Source organism: Semicossyphus pulcher, unplaced genomic scaffold, assembly GCF_022749685.1.
Source record: "Semicossyphus pulcher isolate SPU_LCO1_2020_fin unplaced genomic scaffold, fSemPul1.0.p SCAF_13, whole genome shotgun sequence".
NCBI classification, from domain to species: Eukaryota; Metazoa; Chordata; class Actinopteri; order Labriformes; family Labridae; genus Semicossyphus; species Semicossyphus pulcher.
In genome coordinates this window covers 31,001,965-31,022,024 of record NW_027211637.1, presented here as the reverse complement: position 1 = coordinate 31,022,024, position 20,060 = coordinate 31,001,965, and the positions used below count along the sequence as shown (strand labels likewise).

Genomic DNA, 20,060 nt, shown 5'->3' with positions numbered 1-20,060 from the left:
TAAAGCACCTGTTTCCTGCAGGGTCTCTAATGTGCATCATCAGATTTAAAGGGCTAATTTCTGTCTGCAGATTTGTTCGTCTGAGAGCAACATGTTTAAGTAACATTAATGAAATGTATTCAAATAGAAAAAGTTTTTATGTCACATCAGGTCAGATGTAAAGTTTAGGGATTCCCCGTCTGATTGAAAGTGAACAGACCTCCTGCATGCAGCCTGCAGAGAGCATCACATGTGAACATGATGTGAAACGGCGCCCCCTCCTGCAGGACTGAGGTGTAACATGAAGCAGCAGCATCAGACACGTTCTCTGCTCACTGACTCACTGTTTCTCTCTCTCCTCCTCATCACTGCGTCACTGAGCAGTTTATTTTATTATGATTGTTCTTAACCAAACAGGAGCATTCGTTCTCCACAGTACAAAGTGATGCTCCACTGTGTGTGTGTGTGTGTGTGTGTGTGTGTGTGTGTGTGTGTGTGTGTCTCTGCTGCGTCACATGAGGAAACGTTCATCTGTCCACATACTTTTGGCCATTTGCTGTATCAGCTTCCTTCTTCTCCTCCCTTTCACCCTTCTTTCTCTCTCTTTGCTTTTTGTTCTTTCCATCCTTCTTTTCTCCTCCATGTTTTCTTTCATCCATTCCTTCTTTTCTCTGTTTTTTGGTTTTCCATCTTTCTTTCCTCCTTCCTTTCTGTATCTTTCTCTCTTTTTTCTCTCTCTTCCATCATCTTTCCTTTCTCTTTGAGTCCTTCCCTTTGCCTACCACCATCTCTTCTTCTCCTTCCTTTATTCCTTTCCTATTTGTCCCTACTTTCCTATTTTTTCCATCTTTCTTTCCTTCTTCCTTTCTGTCTCTCTTTCACCTCATCTCACTCATCTTTTCTTCTTCTTCTTTGATTCCTTTCCTTTTCTACCTATTTTGCCTTTTAATGTTTTCTTTATTTCTTTCTCTTTCTTTCCTCCCCTCTCTCTTTCCCTCCTTCATTAATTTCTCCACTTTTTCTACTGTCAGACTTTCTCTTTCTCTGCAGTCCTCCCCTTTCTTCTCCTCCATCCATCTGTTCCCTTTTCTCTCTCTCATCTCATCCACTTCCTAAGTATCCTTCTTTGTTTCCTTCACTTATTCTACCTTCCTTTCCTTCTCCTCTCCTTTGTTCTTTCCTCCTTTCTTTCCTTATTCCCTTCCTCCCTTCTTTAATTTCTCCCTTCCATCCATCTCTTTCCTCTTTCTCTCTCTCATCTCATTCACTTCCTAAGTATCTCTATCCTTCTCGTTTCCTCCCACTGGCTCGGTTACCTCATCTCTCTCCGTCCATCTCCTTTATCCTCCACCTCTCACCACTTTTCCAGTTCTTCCTCCATCTTTTCTCCGTCCCTCTTTCTCTCCACTTCCCACCTAACCAATTATATATATAAACCTATCTATCTCTTTCTCTTCCTCCCACTCTGTCTATTTTCTCCCTCCTCTCCACCTGTCTCTCTCTCTCTCTCTCGGTCTTCCTCTTCCTCTGTAATTACCTCCTTCGTCTCAAACCTGAGAGGATTTGAAGCGACGGGAGACTTGTCTCGCCCCCGTTTGCTGCTCTTTTATCTTCTTCCCGCTCTCTTCTATCGTTTCAACTCGTTTTCTTTCCTTCTCCTCCTCCCTCTTTTCCCTGTTCCTCCCTGAACAAACTCTGCCCGAGTTTCGACTTTAAACACATGTAACCTTGTTTACGCCTCTCTCCTGTCTGCGTCTGTGTGATCCCGTTTCCTGTTTCGTCTCTGCATCTTTCTCTTTGTCGTCTCTTCTCTCAGTCTTTTCCAGATTCACTTTGGTCGCTCACTTCCTTTTATTTCTCGATGTTTATTTGCACAGCTGTGGAGGTATCTCTCCGAAGCACACACAAGTACAGAGCAGGACAAGTTGAGTCAGAAAAATCTAAGAGTGTCCTGAAACTGTAGTTTGTTAGAAGTGTTGAGTAGACTTCCCTGTAAGAACAGTCCAGTCACAACAAGCAGATAGTTTTCGTGCTACGTTCAAGTGTTGTTGGAAATAGCAGCCACTTGTCCTGAGTCCCAAGAACAATATTTTTTATCATTGAGAAAATAAACAGAAGATATTCGGGTCAAGATTTGGGCTGCATTGATGCAGAACATGGACGGTATAAAAGACGGCTGACATGACAGCTCCCTAAAAGTGAAGCCACACCCTCTCTATCGCCCCCTGCTGACTGGCTGCAGTATAGCTCATAAAGCCTGCCTCCTCCATGTTAACAGATGGGACATGAGTCAAACTATAAAAATCAAAATACACGTCAAATACATTTTTCTCAAACCCTGCATGGTTATTTGATGCTATAAAAAGGGGGTGTGGCCTCATGATTGACAGCTCTGTTGACAAATGGGGCTCCTGCAGCGTTCTGTTCCCGAGTAGCAGAGTAGAGGAGGAACGGCGAGAGGAGACGTAACTAACACTAACACTACAGTCATTGAACTTTCCATCAGCGTGAATATCTGCTTCAGACCGACACAAGAAGCTGTTCTGCTGCAGACTGAGCCCACCTGAGGGCTCCAACACGCCAAGGACACCTGAGGGCTCCAACATGCCAAGGACACCTGAGGGCTCCAACACGCCAAGGACACTAGGTAAAGGTGCGTGTCAGGTAGAGGAAGGGGCGGGGGTCGATACTCTACTGCACACACTCTGGATACAGATGAACAAGATGGCAGCGCCCAGGTTCTACCAGGTGAAAGATTAAAACAAAATGAAAAAAGGGCATCCTAATGGCTGATGGGAAATGTGGTTTTCTGATGAGTCAGGAGAAAAATTAGCATCAACACCTTTTTTCCCTCCATCATTGTCACATCTCTTCATTATGCTAAGGTAGCATTTTACTCTGAAATGATACACTGCTGTTTAAAATGTAACACACAGCACTTTCATGTGATGAAGTGGATTCTCCCTTTCCATCAATATCTCTCTCTCTCTCTCTCTTCCTGTCACTGTCAGTCTCTCTTGCCCGCTTCCTGACGCTCACTCTCTCTCCCATCATCTCCAGACAGCAGACAGTTGTGCAGCGTCAGGCTTTACATTTATAGTTTAGGTTTGATGCTGTGTGTGTGTGTGTGTGTGTGTGTGTGTGTGTGTGTGTGTCAGGAGGACGCAGATGCAGGACTACAAACCTCAGCAGACTTCACTAACACTGTTACAGCTCTGCTTTTACCTCGCTGCATTCAGGCCTCAGCACAACAAAGCACTTAGTTCATTAAGAAACATTCATCTGACAGTTCAGAGAATAAAAACCTTGATACGATCACTTCAAAGCAGCCGTCCTGTCATATTATATCAACTCTGTCATACAGGGAGGTTACAAGCTCCTGTGGGAACAGGAGAATGAAGCCAACATGTTGATCTTTGTTTTTATCGATATATCTATATAGATATATATATATAGCAACATGCTAATGATAACATTTTCTACATGTTTAAAGCTTGGTGTGTTGAAGAAACAGTGGTAGCACTAACTAGCATCAAGCAGTAGATACTAGCTAATAAATAGAAATAACAGTATCAATATCAGTTAGCAGCATCGCAGGCTAATCAATACATTTCCTGAGCTGGTGTTAGCTAATCACATATTGTTAAATAGCTAGTTAGCTAGTTAGGCGCATCGATTGCTTTATTAGCATTATAATAAGCTGTTAGCAATATCAGCAATTTGGCAGTAGCAGCAGTTAGCAGTAAAAACAGGGGTTAGCAGCAACAGCAGTAGAAGATAGCAGTGGTTAGCAGCAGCAGTAGAAATAAGCATTAGCATTAGCAGTGCGCAGAATCAGCATTAGAAGCCACAATCAATAATATTAGCTATATCGACAGTAGCAGGTAGCATCAATAGCAGTTAGCAGTATCACCAACGATTAGCAGTATCAACTTCAGTTAGCAGAATCAACCATATAAGAATTATTAAACACGATTAGCAATGTTGTCAGGTTTCAGAAGTATAGCCAGCAGTTAGCAGTATTGACAACAATTAGCATTAGCAGTAGAAGAAAGCAGTATCAACAATACTTAGCAAAAATAGTAGAAATAAGCAGAACCAGCAGAAGCCACCAGTAGGAATAACTTTAGCAATATCAACAGTAGGTCGTATCTATAGCAGTTAGCCGTATTAACAACAGTAGTTGAAGCTAGCATCATCAACTGCAGTTAACAGAAGAAAATTTTCATCAATATCAACATGTTTCAGCAGCAGCAGTAGTACAATCAGCATAAGCAGTAGTGAGCACCAGTCGTGGCACCATTAACAGCACAAGCTAGCAGTGGTAGTAGCTACAAACATCAACAGAAGTTAGTAGTTTCAAAAAAAGTTAGCCAATGTGAATAAGTTTTGGGTGTTTAACCAGCAGTAAGCTGAATTAACAGCAGTTAGCAGCAGCAGTAGAAGAAAGCAATATCAACAGTAGTTACCACTATAAACAGCAGTAGCCAGCAGTAGTATGGGCTAGCAGCAGTAAATGCAGTTAGCAGTATCAGAGGCAGTTGCAATTTGAACAACAGCAGTTAGCAGCATTAGTAAAAGTAATAGCAAGGACAGCAGTAGAATCAAAAGTCATTAGCAGCAGTGGAAGTTAGCAAAAATGGTTAGCTTTATCAATAGTAGTTAGAAACAGTTGCACAAATGAGCAGAATAAACAGCAGTTAGTAGCTAAAGAAGTTAGCAGCAGTAGTATGTAGCAGTTAGCAGCATCAGAAAAACAGCAGTTAAAGGTCATTAAAGTTAGCAGTATCAGCAGCAGTTGGTGGATAATAGCAGGGGCATTAGAAAGTGGTTAAGATCAGCAATAAGTCTAAACTTGTAACTCTACTCTACAATCATTTTGATGAATCCCCTGTACACCATCGATATCCACGGTTAACATCAGCGAAATCTGCCCAGTAAGTGTTTAAATGACCTGCTCTGTGCAGAAAAAGAACCGCTAACCTTTTTACCATCCTCAGTTGTTGCCACTAGGAGGTAAACATGCATACAATATAAATGCATGTCTAAGTATATTTCCTCACTGCCTATTGCAAAGCATAAAATTCTGCAGACGCTCCACACAACCTACTTTGACCAACAGTTAAGCTGCTTCCAGACTGCAGGTAATCCAGTTTAGGACGTGCATTTCATAAAACCCCGTTCTCAAGCAGAACATTAATTACCTTTTCTCGATTTTAAGGTCCTCTCTGTTTCTGCCGTCACCACCAAACCCTCTCCAGGCTCTCTTGCTAGCTACAGCAGCTAGCAAACATCCCAGCAGCTCGCTCGCTAAATAATTGAGCGGTCGTGCACTTGAGTGTCTTAACACTTCACTTCACTTCACTTCATGGCAGCCCCAACGGGAGCGGCTTATTTTGGGCTGCTGCCTCATATCCCCACAAAGCTCTGCCCTCAAAAATCCACAGTAATGAAATGCTAAACAATACGCTCGGCACGCTTTAAGCTAGAGAATCAACAACAGCATTGTAGCAGCTCAATTATTTAAATTTAGCTTCTGAAGCAGAGACGGCTAATTATGATGTGTTTGAGACTGAGAGAAAGTGGCCCAAAAAAAGGGGGTGAATAAAACAAGTCAGTGGTGGAAATTAAGATAAAGAAACTTGTGTGAATTGTGTTGGTTGGCTCTTATTTGCATCTTTAGATGGTGATAATTTGCCCTTTTTGCTGGTGCAGGAAGCGTGCTTTTGTTTTTGTTTTTCTTCTAGGTAAGTTGCTGAGCAAATATAGGTCAACTTATGAATTTTTAATTGCATTTACATCTTTTTCTCCAGTTCTGCAGGGGGTAGACTGCAGCTGAATAAATGGAGAGGAAACATGGATGAAATGGATCAAATGCTCAAAACTCTATTTCACTTCCCCGATGAATATCCAAGCAATGAGAGAGAGATCACGGAGAGGACGGAGGGTGGGATGAACCGAGTTAAGGGGATAAGTCATCACACATAAGTTAAAAATGATCGAATGTTTTACTTTCCTGCTTTTGTACCAATGTCTCCACCATTTTTGTAACTGCATCCATGAGCTTCTTCAGTAAACTATTGTGAACTGCATTTCCCAGATAGCGCCTACTTGCATGACAAAGCAAACCTGTGACTGATCCTAAATCAAAGTCCTGATTGGCTCTCTCCTGGAATTTGGCCATGTCAGCCACAGCTCCTCTCATAAAGCTCTAAGTAATATCAACTTTATTTTGCAATAATAATTAGATTGGCAAATACTTGGACGTCCTCTGGCCACTGAAGGCAGCGCTGAGTGCTTTTCTCAGTCTTGGATTTTATTACAGCTTCGTATCGACTTTACAGGAAGACACTTTTATCTGAATAGATACGTCCGGGCTTTTTTAAACCTTACAGGTACAATAAGTAGGATTTTCCTAGAAAAATAAAATATAGACTTTTACAAATATGATATAATATAAATCATCACTTAAGGGCCTCTATACATGTGTGTTGGTGAGTGTGTGTGCAGACCCTTGTGAGACCCTTCCCTCTGCATCTATTCTGTTGTTTTTCTGTGCACGGGACGTTTTCAGGAGGGGCGCTGTCGTGGTTCCCTGAGCCAATCACAGCGTACAGGTGAGTGAGGGAGTGGTTCAAATAAGTAACTGGGCCTCATTCAGAGCGGCGAACATGGTGAAAGAACGACGCAGAGTTCTTTCTGTTGGACAGGTAGGTGCCTCAAACCGGGTAGGACAAGCTGACCTGCGGTTAGCATGCTAGTGCAAAGGTAACGGTGATGCTGTCGGTGTTAGCTCGGCTGGGTGGGCTTGTATTTGGTTTTTAAATCTGTATACTTTGGGTCTCATTCAGCATTATGTGCATGTTTTAATTGACAGAATAGATTTGGAGTCTGTTGCCTCGTGTTTGTTCACAGTCTAATTTATCGATCTATTTATGTATTAATCGACCTTGAGACTGAGAGACGTGAATAAAGAACATGTTATATCTAGTTTTTGTACAGCGTAATACAAATGATGCCCCATTAAGTCTTATAAGTACAAGGTATAAAAAAGTGCAACAACAGAAGAGATAAGCACACATGACTGTCATAAGAAGAGCAGTGTGATCTCAGAAGGTGTGCTCTGTTTAATGTCATTACCAGCTCCGGGATTCTCTCTCAAACATTTGCTCAGATGAAGGTCGGGTGACTTTATATTAAATACTTGCTCTGGACGTCAGTTTGCAGAAGCGTCTTTGTTCATATTTGATGTTTTTGAACCTCAGAATTGGAAGAAGTTCACACATTTTCACGTCTTGTTTTCAGACCAGACTTTTTGTGCTTTCATACCTAAAGAGAAATACAAAAAATGGCCCTTAACCCTCAGAAACTCTCTGTCCTCTCTATCCAGAAGTGAAACAGAAATGTTTTCCCAAATTATGCACCAACAAGCTTCCTTTAAACCGTGTAAGCAGGATGCTGAGAGTTTGTGTGACCCAGTTCAGGTGATTCAAACAACTGGAGCAAAGCAGCCAACAGACCTTCAGTTCCAACATGGCCGACGTGTTTCTGTGCAGGGTTTATTAAGTCTGTCAGAGTCACAGTGAACAACATCATCCAGGTGTTACGATGTCAAGTCTGGTCATGGAAGCAGAAACATGCGGTCTTTACTCCCAGCTGTACAAAGACAACAGATAACTTCCATTCTGCTACGTGCATAATGTCCCCGTGGATTTTAAGATCGTCCTTCTCTGACGCAGTAAACCTTCTGCAGCAGACATAAACACACTGATGAGTCCATAGAAACTCAAACTCACGCTCTGATCCTGTCGCAGCTCCTCCTGCAGCCTTTAAGCTAATTGCACAGAGTACGCTCATCAGCAGCTGTCTGAAAAAGTCCAGCAGTAGGTTTTAGAGAAATGAATGATTTTACATTTGAATGCACCACAAGGTAAACGTCTCAAATCAAACCGCCTCTTCAGCTGCATTTCCAAATCAATTTTACATCAACGTTAAAGACGACTGGAACAAACTTTCCCTGCTACAGCGTCTCTTTAGGTTTCGACTGGACCTTTCTTTTGCTCTTTCCTTGTCTTAAATTAACTGTTAAAATATAAATGGTGATCAAGAATTGTTTTAAGTTTCAGTGAGATAAGTCGCCGCTCCACAATCATGTCAAACGTTTCTCTTTTAATAGGATATGGTCAACTTTTGTGATTGTTGGACTAAAGCTAAAAATATCTGACCTTTCGGATGCAGCATCTGTTCAGCATCCATTCAAGGTATCCTTTAGTACGGAAGCCCGAAGCGGACATGCATCCATACATTTCAGTTACTCCGTTGTCCCGTGAGAACGAGTAATTTCCAGTTGTTTTCCGACTTATTCATCTCGGTATCTCGAGATAACAAAGCTGGTTTTCTCGTGATAACGGGATAATTTTCTGTTACAGGCTGCTCACTGTGGTTTTACAGAGCAGGACATGCCGTGCTGCCGTCGCCCACACTGATGAGATCAGTTCAGCCTGTTTCTATGTTTTCAGGAGATACGAGTTATGATCATGGGACGTTTAGGGCTTCCGTACTTTAGCGCCTGTTTTCCTGCTCTTGCAGTGGTTAGGTCTGTTTTAAGGTCTGCTTTCTTCTAACACGTGATTAACATGAAACTGTCTGGTTAGGTTTCGGCATAGAAACACTACTAAGTTAAACAAACAGAACTCTGACTTCAGCTGGACGGCCTGAAAGGTCACACTGAGCTTCTAATATATCAGAGGTAGGATTTAAATAGGAGTTAAAAGACAGGTGCATCTCATGCAGATACTGAAGGGGTCCAAAATACCTGCAAATGGTCTCCAGGTGTGAGTATGACCAGTGAGCGTGCACAGCCTGCGGGATCACTTACAAACGTTATAGTTAAAGAAAAACTGTCCTCAAAGTCAAAATGTGCTTTTTCTGTCATTGTGGCTGCAAGACGCTTAGCAAGATATTTATCTCTATTACATGTTTATTTAGATTACTTACATTTCAGTCTATAGTTCAGTGTCTGTGTGTGTGTGTGTGTGTGTGTGTGTGTGTGTGTGTGTGTGTGTGTGTGTGCGCCTGAAAATGACCAAATGAGAGACTGATTTAATCTGGGTCGTTCGTCACATCTCCGTCTTTGTCTGAGAAGGAAAAGTCCCTCTCAAAGATCCTCACAAACATAAATGATGCAGGATGCTGGAGCACACAAATGGAGCTCCTTTCTGCCCCAGTTGTTCCAGTGTACTGGTGTTACTGGTCTGCTCCCAGTATCTGCAGCTCAGCCCAGGAAGAAGAAGATGGGGAGGAAGAGGAGGCAGAGAGGCCCCGCTGTGTGTTTGCAGTATTTAACATGAATTCATGTTTGATTTAAAACGAGTTGCAAATTTATTCAGCTGCTGCTTCCTCGCACGAGCGTTCAAGAGGAAGACGAGGAGGAGGCACGCAGGTCGGGTTTACTCTGTTTATCAGCATCTCGTAGAAAGGAGTGCATTCCTCTACATCTTACCATCACATCGTCACATGGACGGACCTAACCTTCATTCAACATCAGACCAAGCCCTTTTCTACGCTCACCTAAACCTGTGATAACACCAACATGTTCCTTTTCCCCAAGTTTAACCTCTGTTTAATTAAGATAGTATCTTTAACCTTCATCTAACCTCAGTCTAAACCTTGTTTTATCCCCGTCTTAGACTTAATTTAATCCTAATGTCAGGCTTAACCTTGTGCTAAACTCACTGAACTTCTGATACTAAAAAAAAAACTAAAATTAACCAAAGACCGATTCTCATTCTAACCCCAACTTTACCTTTTAAACCTAAACCTCTTTATAATCTGATCCTAACTCAACATCAACCAGCACTAAACCTCAAAACCTAAATGTAGTCTCTAGTAAAACCTGAACAGAGTCTTAATCTTAACCTTGTTTCCACCCTGAAAGAAAACAAGAAGCTCCAGTGAGCTCAATATAAAACTAAACCAACTTCAATCTTAATCCAAGACAAACCCGAACCCTGTCCGCAAACTAAACCCAGTTCTAAAACCTAATCCAACTTTAACCTGAACTTTAAACTGAGTCTGAACTAAATCTAATCCTAAAGTGTGACCTAAACTCGACTATGACTATAACCTTATTCAAGACTAGCCTCAACCTTCACTTATCCTTCGAAGGGGGGAAGCCACTGGGCTCTCTTCAGGCACGCTCGCAGCGAGGAAGAGGACTCTCGCCACGCCCTGAAGAAGACCCGGTGGAAACCGGTCGGCGTTTATTTCTTTGATAATGTTGTTTTTCACGAGAGACGCCTGATTCAGTGAAGGCATTTTAAACTACACTCTGAGTGTGAGTGGACCTGAAGAAAGCCCAGTGGCTTCCCTCCCTCGACAGTTAACTTTTAACCTTTAAGAGCACCAGGCATTCACCTGGAGTTGAACATTTGTGAGCATGCAGCCCTCTTTTTCTCTACTTACACTTATTCTACCCTAAACTACCATAAAGTCAAGTTTAACCCAAGTCTGATAGACTCAAGATTTCAGAGTCGTTCTCTTTGGTGCCTCTAATGGCGACGTCCACGGTCGGCTCCGGCTGTAACTCTTGATTTTCCTGGCTGACGGTCGCTTTCCTTTTCAGACTGTTTGCTTCATCTGAGCGTCGAGTTTGTTTCTTCTTCTTTGGATTTTCACTTCTTGTTGAAGTTGTATCTGTAGTCATCCATCTTTTCTTTGTTTGTTCAGCCATAGTAGATTACTGTTTACTCGCAACACTTGCAGAGAGCGGAAAAGCAGCCGCTTAGCTCCGCCTACCCTCTCTGGCAGACCAACCACTGCTGGCTGATGGAAAATGCATCACTAACTGGGCGCCGCCACAGACACCCAGCCCATAATAATACTATATACTGCAAACACAAAGGCTTTCAGTGGACCACAGGCTCAGTCACCATGTGTTACCTCATTCAGAGATAGAGAGAGACTTAACAGACATTTATTTACATGAAAATCTTCACAGCTACAAAGTTCTAACTATTATCGACCGTATTCGAACTTAAACCTGAACCTTATTATAACCTCAGCACGAATCTAACTATTACAATTTCTCATTGAAGTGGAAAGCTCGCCCTGCATGCTCTGATATTTTGCACATGCCTGCAGAAGTCTTCAATGGCCTTACACGTCCACCTGAGCAGACTGTTTCAGGTAAACTAAGCGTGAGTAAGATCTTCAAACAGATGTTAAACAGACACTTCTTTGTGCGTCACTATTAGACAACAGAGACAATATGTTGGACATTTGTGGGATTACGCATGAAAAACTGTTCACACTTAAAGAAATGCAGGAGTTTTTCTTTAACCTTAAACGGATTCTAACCTTGACCCTAAAAATCCGCTTCTTGTCGTCAAACAACCTCCAAAAAACACCTCCTTCTGCAAACAGGACCTGGCCTTCACTCTCAGACATGTCCTCACAAAGATGGTAAAACACACAAACACAGTAACACACACCTTAATGGTTCTGTGTACTAATTGTCAGCACAAACACAGACACACACATTTCCATCTAACTACTACATGCTGCACACACACTGCACACAATTACACCTGATCTACATTTACACCCTGTATAGAAAACGCACATACAACTACACACACTGCAAACACACAGGTATGACACGCATGATGAACTTGTAGTTACCACACACACAAGCACACACACACACACACACACACACACACACACACACACACACACACACACACACACACACACACACACACACTCCTATTATTAGCAGCCAGATGCAGCAGCAGCAGCTTCTTACCGTTCTGAAGACAATGGAGACGCTTCTCATTCATTTACACTGGAGAGAATAAAACACACACACACACAGCATCACACACACACACACACACACACACACCTCTCTCTGTCACTATCTCTATCACTATCACTCGCTCGCCCTGTCTCCTCCTCTTCCTCCTTCTTCTTCTTCTGCTTCTTCCTCCTCTGAGCCTGCCCTCCCTTTCCTCCTTCGCCCTCCTCTCTCTCTCTCTCTCTCTCACTTCCTCCCTTTGCTTTGTCTACCTCGCTCGCCCAGCCACTCCCCCAACTCCTCCTCCTGCCTCTCTCTCTCCCTCACTCCCTCCCTCTCCTCTCTCTGCCTTTTCTTTCAATTTAACCTCTGTCCTCCTTTCCTTTCCTCTTTCTTCGTTCCCCCTCCTCCTCCCTTCCCTCCTCTCTCTCTCTGTTCCCCCCATTCTCCCCCTGCCTCTCTCGCCCCTCTCTCTCTCTCTGGGTGTATTCTCTGTGGAGATGCATGGTTGCTTTCTTGACAGCCTCCTCTCCACGTGTCCTAGTGTGTGTGTGTGTGTGTGTGTGTGTGTGTGTGTGTGTGTGTGTGTTTTCACTCTCCAGTGCACACACTCAGCCTGTCAGTCACATTCATGTGCACTCAGCCAATCCATGTACACACACACACACACACACACACACACACACACACACACACACACACACACACAGCAGTACTCGTCTGGTCCTTGCAGCGTACATGCACTCATCTTCTCTGACACACATCTGATAGCTTTCCCTCGCCCGCCCTCTCTCTCTCTTTCCGCACACACTCCTCTCATTAACTCCCTCTCTGTACACACCTCCATCTCTTCTCTATTTACACACCTCTCTCTCTCTTCTCCTTCTCCTTCTTCCCCTCCTCATGCAGCTCACGGCGGAGCAGCTGGCAGCCTCACAGATCCTGATTTGTAGCAGCGACACACCCCTGAACATACACACACACACACACACACACACATTCTGCAACATGGGTGGCTCCTAATTTATGCGTGAATCATCGTCACATCCTCGTGGAGCAGGAGAATTAGCATGCATGCTTCCACACACACACACACACACACGCACACACAGATGCAGTGACAGGTGTGGCTGTGAGTTTAGGGCTGTAAGCGTCTGTAATGTGACTGCAGACTGAAGACACTGCGGCCTCTTCACAGGAAACTCTGCTCCGTCTGCTGCAGAAGAAAACACCTCTCTGTCTCCTTTTTCTTTTGTCTCTGCCGCTTTCTCCTCCTTTCCTGTCCTGCTTCTTCCCCTCCTCCATCAGCCCTTCATCACCTGCTTCCTCCTCTACTTGCTCTCCTTCCTACAGTTTTCCTTAACCCTCCTCTAAAGCCTCCTCCTGCTCTGCACTTCCTGTCTTATTCCTCCTCCTTTACCTCTTTGCTTCCTCCTCTTCTCCCTGTCCTTTGTCTTTCTCTCTCTCTCATTTTTCCTCTTTGCTTCCTCAATTTCCTCCAAGCCTTTTTCTGCCTCTCCCCTTTTTTATCACCACTTCCATCTTTCCTTTCCCTTCTCTACATCTTCCACTTCCTCCTTCGTTACCTCTCTGCTCCTTCCTCTTCTCCATCAGGCTCTTATCTGCCTCCTCGTCTTCCTCCCATTTCCTCTTTTCCCCTTTAGTCATACCATTTCGTTCCGCTCTACCTGTGTCTGCCACCTCCTTTCCTTCTCTTCTTACTAACCGCCTCCTTGTCTTTTCTATCAGCTCTGTTCATTTCTACCTGTCCTTTTCTGCCTTATCCCTCTCTCCATCACTACTTCCCTCCCTCTCCTTTCCTCCCCTTGTTAACTGTTCTTCTCCTCTTCTTCCTTTCTATCCATCCTTCACGTATGTTCGATACCTCCTTTCCTTCTGTACTTCCTATCCTAACATTACTTTCTATTTACATCTCTGCTTCCTCCTCCATCATCTTTCTTCTTCTTGCTCTTTCGCACCTGTCTCCTCCTTTCCTTCTCTTATTAAATCTACATCCATCTTCCCCTCTACAACCGATTTCCTCCTTCAACATCCCTCTCCTCTCATTTCTCCTTTCCTCTTTCCTTGCCTCCTTTCCGTCCCAACTTTCTCCTCCACTCATTACCCTCTTTTCATCTCACCTCCAAGTGTTTGTTTCTTTGTCTGACATCCTTTACCAGCTCTCGTTTCTTCCTCTGTCCTGACATCTTTACACCTTTACTTCCTTGTTACTTTTGCTCTCTCCTCCTTCCTTCCTGTCTCACCTTTTCCTCCTGAATGTCCATGCCCTTACTGCCTTTATCCCTTCATGTACTTCCTCTACAAGTATTTTTGTACAACCAGCTCTCCCTCTCTAACTCCTCTTTTACAATTTCTTTAACAGAGGACAAAATAGCCCGTGTTCTGTGAGGTAAAATTGCTGTTTTTATCAATGGAGTCTGGTGGCTTTGAAGAGAGAGATGTAACAGCCGTTTCCTCTGTAACAAAAAGGTCTGTCTCTGTAGGGATCCTTTCTGTAATGTGTTCACACACTTAGAATAACAATCTGAGCCTGTCAGTGGAAACAACAAGAACTGTTAGTGGATGCTCTTTGATCTCAAGTACGTTAGCAAACTAATGAAGCAATTCAGATTGTTTTTTGTCTATTAATCGTTCAGACCTGAAAATATGTAAGAAAATAAGTACTTGGAGTTCTTAGGTAAGCCAGGTGTTCTTCCTACCTGCGGAGAGGCGACCAGGTTCCAGAGGGGCGCAGACAAAACAGAGGGCAAAGGTCACAGACGCCCAGAACGCCGAACATCCCAGCGGTCCTCAGTTTGATGACATCACCGCCCTGTCGTCTTTTCACCAGGTTTTCGACGCACACACCTGCCTCTCATGACCTTTTCCTCCCATGATTCTCTGTCATGTGAGCTGAGCACGCTTCAGTCTGTCAGGGTGTTTGTTGTCCCATCACACCTGTCACTCATCAACAATCTACATCAGCCTCACTTCAGAGTCACTTCCTGGAAAAAAGGCTGATTTTAAATAAAGTTTTTGGTATTTTTTTATCAAACAAACACAAAAAATGATCTGTTTCACAGTCTCGTGTTGTTTGTGGAGGTTTTCTGATGCCTGACTTTGTAATAAAATATGTTTTAACCTGTTCAAACAAACAGAGCGGCTCTTTTGAAAGGCCTGCCGGTGATGCGAGTCCACAGGGACGCTGCACTTAAGCGAGTGTTCTCCTCCCACATGATGCACACACACTGACTTTAAAATGCACTCCTCAGGTATTTCCAAACATTCAGGTGTCTGCGGCGGCACACAGAGAGGATGAGACGGTTAAAAGAAGTGACGGCTGCCGTGAGCTCTATCTTTTAAAAGCCACTCGTTTCCATGGTTTCCCCAGAGGCGATGATTGGAGGTGCAAAGCGTTTTGTCTCTCTGCTGCGCGTCCTTGAGGAGGGAATAAAATCAAATCTATGTTTATCCACCTAAAAAATGTGGAGGAGACGGAGGGCTGGTTTCTCTGACTGTGTCACCTCAGACTGTCCGTGTTCACTCCTATCAGCCGAAGACACAGAGAGAGGCAAACAGTCGCTGCGTCTGTCAGTCAGGCAGGTAGACAGGAAGTCAGGAGTTAAAAGCAGCTCAGAAAACAAGATTTAAGACGTCAGTGAGTCAAATAATAAAGTTAGAATGCTCTCTCTGACTGTCCTGCAGCAGAGTTTTCATAAATTAAACATTTTGAAGGTCATGAATGTTTAAAAAAAAGGATTTTGAAAGTTATTTTGAAACTCCCGATAGGTTTTAGATTAGCTTCTTTCACTGACTGATCTGGTACGACAGAAATACTCTTTGCTTTCCTTAATCAATTAATTAGCAGGCTGTGAAACATTTTATTAGAATTTATTTTGACAGACGATCGACAGTTTCAGTCATCGTTCAAGCCGGGACAAGATCAACAAGTTGAGGACGTCTGCGTTGCTACAGCTGTGGAGAATGTGTCACTATTCTGACATTTTATGGGCAAATTTAATCAAGAAGTACGATGGCAGACTAATTGATCCTTTACATAACTAATACATCTCATTAAATTGATTGTTGTGGTCTTTGTTCTGAACGCTGACTGCTGCTTACCATCCCACTAATATTCAGTGTTGTAGAAACACACAAAGATATTTTAATCATTTTGAGGCACCAGAAAAACATTTTACTTTCCCCCTAATCTAACCAAAGAATAAACTTAAACTTAAATATAATTAGAGCAACACTAACTAAACTAGAGCACCTTTAGAAAATCCCTTTAATAATCACATGATTACGTCTCCATGGTGAGATGATTATCAGTCTGCAGCTGTTTTTCTCTCACGATAGATATATTTGTTTTTATCTTGTAAGAGGCTCAACTTTGCACCAGGCTGAGATTTAAAGAATGCATGATGACTTTAAACCTGTTTTATTTTAAGTCTTACCAATATGTCAAACAATTATTAATACAGTTAATGAAGATATGTCCTGTCCTCTCTGAGTGACACAACAGTCTGCAGCACATTGTGTTATAATGGGAGACAATAATAATTAACTGTTAAGTTGGTCAATTCATTATGAAACAGCATTTTTTAAAAATCATTTAATTAATCATTTAATTAATTCCTGACATTTGATAGACAAAATTATATTATTAAAAATTAAAATAATTGATGAATCAAGAAACTAACTTGCAGGATTAATGGCAAATGAAAATAACCGACTATACTAATAAAGTCAAAGAAGTCAGTGAGTAAATAAAACAAAGCTTATTCTGATACATATTTTTTCTGTGTTTAAATGAGATATTTACCATGTTCACTGTGTTGTTAGCTGGACCTGGACTACAGCTGGCCTCCTTATACTCTCTCTCTCTGCACGGGATCGATACCTGCAGATGCAAACATTTATAGGAATCCAATAATCTGAGGTGAGCACAGTCAGGCACCAGACACGCTCATGTACAGTAATTTCCTCTTAGATGATAGTGGTGCACATGTACAGTATCTACCCGGTCAATAAAGGTTCAACAAGGCTTAAGACACAGCTGACGTTGGCATTTAGCTAGCCGCAAAGGCAGGCAGGGAGGACTATCGACCCGCAGCCTTTAATGCTAAAGTTTGCAAGAAGCTCACTGACTCGTGGAGCCGCTAAGAGACGAGAAAAAGGTCGCAAAAGCGTCTAAACTGGAGTCTCTGTCCACAGCTCTCACTGCATGAGGTTTAGTGAATCAGTAGGCTAACAAGCTGAGAGATTTAATCCCTGTGGGAAGCTGCAGTAGCTTCTGGCTACAGATTAGCTCCCTTGCTAGCAGTTAAACTCATTTCACAGGAACCTTGTTTGTTTAAATGGGTTGAAATTCCCCTGAAAGGCAGAAACACTAGAAGCACACGCAGAAACTCATTAAATCAAACTATTTACAGCCCATTTCAACCTCAGCAATCCTCTTTATTAGCTGCAGGCTACAGATTAGCTTCATTGTTAGCAGGTTAAACCTTTTATTAAAAGCCTCTCTCTTTAAACTGACTGGAATTTAAAGTAAAGCTGGAGCTAAAAATGTAAAATATTATCCGTTTATCAACTTCTAATTCCCAGTTTCACCTCCAGTCCTATCTTGTCACTGACTTCTGAGAGCTACAGATTAGCTAATTAGCAAGCTAGCAAGTCTGTGTTGGTCAGGTGAGACAGCTAAGTCAGTCAGGAAGTACAATTGGTCACAAAAATGTCAAAATTAGTCACATAAAGAGTTCAAAAAGTCACTTGCAAGTGTTGGGGAAGCTGTGAAGCTGCCTCCCTGGTCTTTATGGTACTTCCTGTTTCTGTACTTCCTGCTTCCTGTTCCCCCATCAGCAGGTTTTAAAGGCTCGATAGGACAGAGTTTGAATTCCAGTCAGGTTGTGTAAAATCCAATTTCATCCGGCGGCTGCGAGGAAAAAGTGCTGATGTGTGATTTCCTGAAGTGTGAATGAGTTCGATCGGTTCCTCTCTGTGGACCTGAGCGTCTCCTCCTCCTCCTCCTGCTGCTGCTGCCACCTCCTGCTTTTCTCACTCACTAAGACTTTAATCGAATTATCCCTCGCTCGCTCTCTCACGTCGCCTCCCCTTGACCTCGGCTTCAGTTGGCAGATTGGAACCGTGAATGTGACATAACATGACAGTTTGAGTCGTCACTCATGCTGGATTCAAACACTGATATTTAATGCTTAAAAGGAAAGTGAAGAAAGGACTTTTGTTTTTAATTTCATTTCTATGTGGGTTTTCACAAATAACACGTGCGGTCTCTGATTAAACATTTTTTAGTCTCTGAGAAGTTTCCCAATAATTATATCCCAAATATAAAATCATCTTGAACTGAAATTCTATAATACTTTAAGTAATTTTTTTTTTTACACCTGTTTGCAGTTGCAGATGTCCTGTAAACAGTTTTCACACAAAGCACAAAAAGATTTATTTAGCGAAGCCTGTCTGACCAAAGGATTGTGACCGATTCATGGGTGAACCTTCATGTTGTTTCAGTAAAATGGATAAATTACAAGCTAGCTAATGTAGCAAAAACCTGTCTTGAGCGGATAACGTCAGCTCATTCATACAGACTTTTAGGCTGACCACAATAGCAAATTAGCTAGCTTTCCGTTTGCAAATAACTCTGTTAGCTGACAGAACAATGCAACCAACGCAAGATCCATGTACCTATAAGTTAAAACTAGCTGGCTAACCTTAGCTTGCTTGATTTCTAATGTTATAGCAAAATACTGAGTGGACACATTATTCGGCTAGTTTTCCAAATTACTCCAGCAGCCAACATGATCAATGATTTCACCTTGTGTATTATAAAAAAAACAATGTTAATTCTAGCCATTATGAAAGTAAATGGCTAACGGTCCAAAGCTAATATATGTTAAAGTTAGCTGGCTAACCTTAGCTTACTTACGTTCTAATGTTACTGATAGCAAAATACTAACTGAGTGAAGATTTTATTTGGCTAGTTTTCCAAATTACTATAGCAACTATAGTGATCAATAATTTTACCTTATGTATTATAAAAAAACAATGTTAGTTTTAGCCTACATAATATAAAAAGCTAACGGTCCAAAGCTGATGTATGTTACAGCTAGCAGGCTAGCCTTAGCTTGCTTGCTTTCTAACATTATGGCTAGCGAAATACTTACAGAGCGGACATGTATAGTTTTCCACAATACTAGAGCAGCTAATGTGATCCATCATTCTACCTTATGTATTATTAAAAAAGCTATTCTAATTTAACCAACATCAATGTAAGTATCTAACGGTACAAAGCAAATGTATGTCAAAGCTAGCTGGCTAACCTTAGCTTGCTTGCTTGCTTATTTTATTGCTAGCAAACATTAACTTAGAGGACGTTTCAGTTGGCTAGCTATTTAGATTATTTCAATTGGTAATAGACAGATTTATGATACTAAGGTTTGTGAATTAGCCCAAAAATATAGTAGCTAAGTGTACGAAACAAAGGCACTTGACTAACATAATGTTGGTCTTTCATGTTGAGTGCTAGGGAGAGCAACAGGATGCTAAATGCAGGTAACATAAAGGCTGCCTGTGTCTTTAATATCATTTAATGAAAACATCACATTTACGAAAACTTTAACAACTTTATCTTCAGGATCGACACAAATTCAGACCGACTATCGATTATCTCTTTTTTTCACAGTCAGAAAGAAAAATAAAATATATCGGCCCCATACTTTGACTTTACACTTCGGGGCTTTTCTGATTCACTTAAGGTGCTGAACAAAAACAGGCAGCTTCATGAATCTTTAGAATCATAGGAGATTTTAATATTTATCTTCATCATTCACCACCATCATCATCATCCTCATCGCTGACCACTGTCGTAGTCATCGTCATGACATCATCATCATCATCATCATCATCAGTGCAGTTGTTCATCATGGCACAGAAACAATCATCATCATCATCATCATCATCAGGTACATTCTCAGGGTTTTCAGTGGATAATAGATTTCTTTTGTATTTCATACTTTTATAATATATTGTATATCATCCATGGTCAATCTCTTTTTTAAATAATTTACAGAAGAATAAAGTCAACAGACTGAAGAATGACGATCGGAGTATTTACACCATGAGACACAGAGAAAGAGAGAGTGAGGAATAAAATGACTGGAAGTAAAGAAACAGCAATAAAGAGGAGAAGAGGAGAAGCACGAGGAGAGAGAGGAGGGAGGGTGTGTGTGTGTGTGTGTGTGTGTGTGTGTGTGATTCATGTAAC

At 42.0% G+C, this 20,060-nt stretch overlaps 1 protein-coding gene across 1 annotated transcript in view; it reads right to left on the bottom strand.

The window, feature by feature from the left end:
* LOC138590210 (IQ motif and SEC7 domain-containing protein 2-like) overlaps positions 1-20,060 on the bottom strand; it is a 145,621-nt gene that overhangs the window by 72,003 nt on the left and 53,558 nt on the right. The gene's annotated exons all lie outside the window — the stretch shown is intronic.